We start from the raw sequence: 6,537 nt of genomic DNA on the forward strand, positions 1-6,537 counted from the left end.
TTCCATCATTGTTAGGAAAACAGCATGCAATTCAGCACACCCACATTCAGGCTGATCTCTTTTTACCTTTTTCATTCAGACTGGTGGCCTTTCAACCAGAATGTTGTCTATTAACCTTGGAACTGCCATCCACAAACCAAGTAGCTCTTTGTCAGTGGGGAGTGGCTTAAAGGGCACTGTCCAAGTGACAGTGGAATCCATCAGCTCCGCACACAGTACCAGAGCCAATCCTAGGGGGAATAAGCTCCCTGCTGGTATCTATTTCCTCCTTGCATTCTCCCCAGAACAAGATCCAGTACAATTATATACGGAATTCTTCTGGGTGCCGCCATCTTCACCAGAGTGTTTCAATTCTCTAGTCTAAAAATCCCCGCAGGCATTGCTGGGAGGCTCTCCAAGGCTTTTGCCATAAGCCCCAGCCTGTACTCCACGTAGGGCTACCCGACATAGGGCGATCGCGCAGAGAACTTGTCCCCACCAACACTCTAGCTTCTATTCTACACTCAGGCAATCTTGCTGATTCCCATTTAGCATGTGCAGTTAACATTGCTCGAAGGGTACATTCACATGTCTTCTGTTGTGCACAATCCCAGGTAGGGGAAATGTTCCCCTGTGAGATTCAGTGTCCATCCCCATAAATACAACAGGTAAAATAAATGCAACTACTTCATATGAAGACTTCAAATCTACCAATTCGCCTACAAACTTTTACCTTACATTCCTGACTGTAGCCTCCATGAGGACTTCTCATCTACAGATTTTGGTTTTACAATACTAGGTAGGGGAAGTGTTCCACAGCCAAACCTTATATCCATTCCCCAAAAGTATTCAGCTAAAGGAGGCACAACTTCTTTACATAAAATCTGTTTAAGTATTCCAACTTTCATAATCCTATCCATCAGTACATTTTTACATTCCCTCATCTAATTGTTGCCCACGTAGGGGCTACACCAATGGGTGTAACTGCTGAATCCAGGAGTCCTGGAAATGTCTCTTCTCCACCCTCTGACTACTTTACCCACTCTTGTGCCAAAGGCTTTGGGTCACCAGTGAGGGACTGAACCAACGTCCTTTTGTCAATCATTAACCTGATTAATCTGTCTAACCACCGTCCCAAGCGATTACTTGTCAGGCTTCTCATTGTAATTTTTGCATTCCAATTTTAAATTTCTCCAAAACCATCTAAAAATTCCCCCCCCCTGCTGGGATAAGTTCCATGACTCTCCCCTTTCTGTTTCTTCTTTGTTTTGCTCCTATCAGTATTTCTTTGTTCACCATATTTCTTAATAACCATGAAAGATTTTCCACTTTGTTGGGAAGTCCCTCGAATCGCCCCTCAGCCTCCTCTCGTTTTCTTGTTAATTAACTAAATGGTTTTATTAACCATCTGTGAAACTGAGTCTCCCTAAAACCGAGATCCCTTACTGAGTGCATGATTAATCTCTCTATCCAAAACTTTACTCCCTCCTTGTCCCCTCTGACCTCAATTCTGTGCTAACTGAACACCAATCAATCAGAATCAGATAACTAAAATTTGGCTATTGTCGATAACGTCGTTAACGTACTAAAATTGCTACTGTAGGTATCATTATTAATGTACAAACTCAGGTTGTTTCTCCAGGGCAAGATGAGCTGACAGACCTCCCAAGCCCTGGACCACATGGCCAGAGAATCACAAACCAGAGACATCCTGACTCCCAAAACTATGATTAAGCAATGTCACAAGACAAAAAATAATAAATAAGTAAATAAAATAAAATAAAATAAAATAAAATAAAGAAATATCACAAGACATGATTAATCCCAGCCTCTTTGTTCTTCCCTTTTAAAAAAAAAAACCTCTAACTCCAGGACCAAGCTGGCATGGATCTGAGGCTTGTCTCCCCCTCCCTTGCTTGATGCCCTGCAATAAATTCTTGCCTTGTTGCAAATTCCTGCTGTCAGAGTTCGGCTTTGTGTGCGGTGGGGACGTGAGCCCTTTGCTTGGTTACGTCTGTAAGACCTTTGAGGGGAAGCTGAGACAGGAAATTTGATAAAGCTTCCTGAACTGTTTTTTGGTTTTGCATCAGTAGGGTTACATGCGGTGCCCATGTTGTAACAATCTGGCCACTCGAGGTGGCTGCTCTCCTGCTTTCTGTACATCCCCTCCCTGCTCACTCGACCAGTGCCTGCTTCACCGCCACCCTACTCACAAGACTGACCTTCCTACATACTTGCCCCAGGCCCCAGCTAGTGATTGTTATTATCAAAGGGGCGGTGAGGGATGCGCACCTCTGCTGGTTTCCTTGGTAACCAAGGAGCGTCAATTCCCCCTATAATTGCTAACCTACCTCAGCCCCTGGGAGTGAAGACTGCCTCATGTCCTGGCCACATCCTCCACACACGGTGGGGAGTTGCTCCAGGACCTGGCTTCAGACATATAAGCTCCCCCTACCCATTAAACCATTGACGTCTCTGTCACTGACTCCGGGTTCTTTCTCTGATCTTGAAGCCAGACAAGTATAGGCCTTCTAGGCCTGCGAGGTGCAGCCCAGCACATGTGAAAGGGGCCGTCTTAACCCCAGCATTTACCAAGACCTGGGTAACGGGCATCATCATCAGGTAAACAGCTCAGCCATCACAAAGCCCGAACCAGATGGCCTGAGTCTGAGGCATATCAGCTGCTCCATGTGGGGTGCTCCACTTAGCATTCATGGGGGTAATGGACAGTCCCCTCCTCAGGGTAAACAGACCTTACGGTGGCTTTTATCCAGTCCACCTGGCTGGCTGATCTCTCAGGAATAACCTCCTGTGTGTCTGGGTCACATAGAGCCATCTGTGATTGTTCAGAGTGAGCAGTGTGCCCTGTGTCAAGCCCAAACACGCTCGCCCTCTCTGCAGCGTTCACCCAAAGACCAGTCTCACAACCCATTTTAGTGAAGTTTCCTCAGGAAGCTGATGATACCGATCTGCTACCGGTGACCAGGTCCTCGTCTCATCGCAGAAAGAATTCAGAGACAAGACTCGTAGTAGAAAGTAAAGCGAGGATTTATTCAGGGATAGATAGTACACTCTCAAGGGGAGAGCGGGCAGGCTCAGGGGAGCCCCTGCCCTGAGTTTCTCTGGCAAGTTGGTTACATGGAGCGTAAAAATGAATGGGTGGAATTTTCATTGGGGAGGGAAGAGTTTGGGGGTAGTATTTTCTGATTTTCATCCCAATTCCACCTTCAAAGGGGGGAGGGATTTTTGCCCTTTTTTAGACTAGATTGGAAGTGTCATGGTGTTGGTGCATGATGGGTACTTCCAATATGCAAGGCTAATTTTATTGAAGTGAGGGCATAATGAGCAAAAGTCTCCATTTGAACACTAGAGAATCCTGCCTTTTCCCACCTTCCTTTGTTGGCCTCCAGGCCGCTCATCACCCCAAAAGGTGTGACCACTTATCAGCCCGAGGTTCTTGCACTTCTTTCTCTTTCCAGGGACCCCTGTTGTTTACATGATGTATGCTTTTCTGCATTTGGCCCACGCCCCTCCTTTTTGCCCAATTCCTGCCCTTGGCCTGCATCCCCCTTTCTCTGCTTATATCTAGATATCTGCCTGCTTTAACAGATTTACAAAACAAAATAACTCCTTCACACTACACCCCCTGGTATTAATAGTTTCTTGGTTTTGCCCTTCACAGTGACTACCCTCTTAGAGACCAGAGGTCTTAGAGATACTCTCTGTTGTCCTTTGTTAAAAAAGAAAAATTCAATTGAGTAAATTATAAAGATCTAATTGGCTTTGTTGAACCATTCATGAATTGGACAGCATCCCATCTAGCAAGTAGAGAGAAGCTCTGAGGAGCCATACAAAATGGAAGATTTTTATAGTCAGAGAGTGGATTACCTCATCTTCCTTTGGGGGATGGAAAGGGCCTATGTGGCAGATTACCTCATCGGTGCTGTCCAGAAAATTCCAGACTGACCAGTTGACTGATCAGTTAAAACTACATTCCTGGGAAAGGTTGAAACTGCAATTAGTTTAGATGTTAAGTCTTTGCTGATGTGGGGCTTAGCGCAAGTGACTCCATTTGGGTTCTATTGTTCCTTTTTAACAATTTTTCCCTTTTGATCAGACTCTCAGCTTAGCTGAGAGAGGTGGTAAAAATTTTAAGGCATTAGTGCCACTCTCAGCTACTGATCTGAAGTTCTCTGGGTTTTATCCATTCTTTGTGTGGTATCTATAGGTCATAACATTTTTGCTTACTCTCCTGTGATAGTCACAGGTCACAGCTTCAGGTTCACAATCTTTAAGTTAGTCATTCTTTTTCTTCCTTTTTTGATGTCCCAGGCTTAGGGAGATCATTTGCTTGGTGGTTAGCAGCTGTAAACAGGCATTTAAAGCTTTTGAGGGAATACAATGCACCCAGGAAAGTATTATAATTACAATAAGCAGGATAATCCCCCATGTCTGCAGTGCACTTTGGACCATGGTCCCCAAGATCCAAACCAATCAAAATTAAATAAGTCAAAGAAAGACTCTGCTGAAGGAGTTGCTTTTTCAAGCCAAGTGGCTTGCTCAGTGATCTTATCACTCAGTGACCTCATGTAACTGAATTTCAACTTCCCCAGAAGTGTTCATCCAGGTGCAACTCGTGGCCTTGGCCACAGCATAGATACCTCCTTCTTCAGCTGAAAGATAATCAAGGGCTATCCTATCATCAAGAACAACTTTGGAAAAAAAAAAACAAACACAACTTTGGCCAGAGAGTGTAAGGATCCTTGTTGGACAGATTCTATTAGAGCAGCAGATTCTGCAACATTTTCAATAGTTAAGGAGAATTTCCTCATTTATATTTTCTCTTAACCAAAGGGAGCTAATTTTGAATCATGAATGCCTCTTGGTAATTTCCATTTGAATCTGTCTCTCAGAACTGGAACTGTGACAGACACGGAGGCTAATAAAAATTTAAGGGTCTGTAGACTGCACAGGTAGTTTTATTCTTTTTATTTTTAATTTAACTTAATATATTATTTTTTATTACCCTTGCCTTGTGTCCCTTTCTTTGAATAAAGCCTGGATTCAAAGTTCTGCAAGTCTAGGGTAGTTGACCAGAAGCAGAGAAAGACACCAGGGAGTCTGTAGCATAATGGAAAGATCAGAGCAGTCTGAAATGTTACCTGCCCCCCTTAAAAATGGCCTGGGAGATATGATCATGTTATTTTTCCAAGTCAATGCCAGAGCAAAGGAGAAAAGAAGAAGGAGGGGGAGGAGGAGGAGAGGAGGAGGAAGAGGAAGAAGAGGAAGAGGAGGAAGAGGAGGAGGAGGAAGGGGAAGGAGAAGGAGAAGAGAAGGGATGGAGAAGAAGGAGAAGGAGAAGGAGAATGTCTTGCTAAAGTATTAAATCTTGATCCAACCACTTGGGAGAAAGCTGTCCACCTCAATGTCAAATCCTTCTCTTCCTACCTAATTTGACTTGGAGGTCACCAGCATCTATCCAGGGCCAGAAGTCAAGTGCAGTCTTCTTTAGCTGTGAGATGTGTACCCAAGGCTGGAGTCCTTGAAGTTGGGCTGCCATTTTTCTGGGTCATGAAGAGGACATGGTATAGTCCCTTCCAAAAATATTCAAGAGCAATCTTTGTTCTTACCGATTCCAAATCAGAAGGGTGGGAGAAAATGGGAAATGTTAGTTTGGAGAATCATAACCGGGTATTTGAGGAAACAAGAAGAATTCAGGATCCAGTCCAGTTTACAGGTACTTAGCAAAACCTCAAAGACAATTAACAAGACTAGAATATAATATCTGCAAAGATGCAAACATAATTTTTGTGTCTCAGCTACCCCTCCCCCCATTTTTTTCTTTTTTTTCCAAGGATAATTACAGAAAAACTAACTTGTTTGTTTTAGACTTGGCCTGATTGTTTACATAAATGCAGCAAGGATTGTGACTGACCATGTAAGTTTCTTTTACGACTGCCTTGCTGGAATTTTTTATAAGGAATCTCAGATTGAACTTGAAAAACACTTGAGGACAGGAAGTCAAGCCAAAGTTCAGGTTCTTCCTTAAAGCTGTCTGGTCATATCTGAGTCTCTACATTCCTCTCTCAAATATGACATCTTTCAATCAAAGCCTTGGTAATAGCCAGTGGTTCCCACTGTGTCCTATTTTGTTACAAGGAGATCAAATGTTTATTGAACTCATGCAAAATAACTAACTATATTGCCACGAAACAATACTCGAGAGTTTTAAAATTCTGGAAAGATTAGGTAGGGAGAAAGGTATTTATTTCACCTCTGTTTACAAAAGTATGTTCCACCAAATTGCTGTAAGCCATAGGCAGCTTGAGAGAAAACATTTCCTTAAGTCTAGAAAAGCGAAACATTAGAGAACTGGCAATTTTTCAAAACACGAAGTCATAAAAATTACAATCATTCTCCTCAGTTCATTTAGTCCCATGTTACTAATTCTTGTTCTACTTGAATCCAATTTTTCCACTAGTTCTGGAAATTTTTACCCAGTTTAGTTTTATTATCTCAAAGTTATCAGAAAACTGTTCTTGTCGAAGTTCTTTTTCA

Source organism: Camelus dromedarius, chromosome 24, assembly GCF_036321535.1.
Source record: "Camelus dromedarius isolate mCamDro1 chromosome 24, mCamDro1.pat, whole genome shotgun sequence".
Lineage (NCBI taxonomy): Eukaryota > Metazoa > Chordata > Mammalia > Artiodactyla > Camelidae > Camelus > Camelus dromedarius.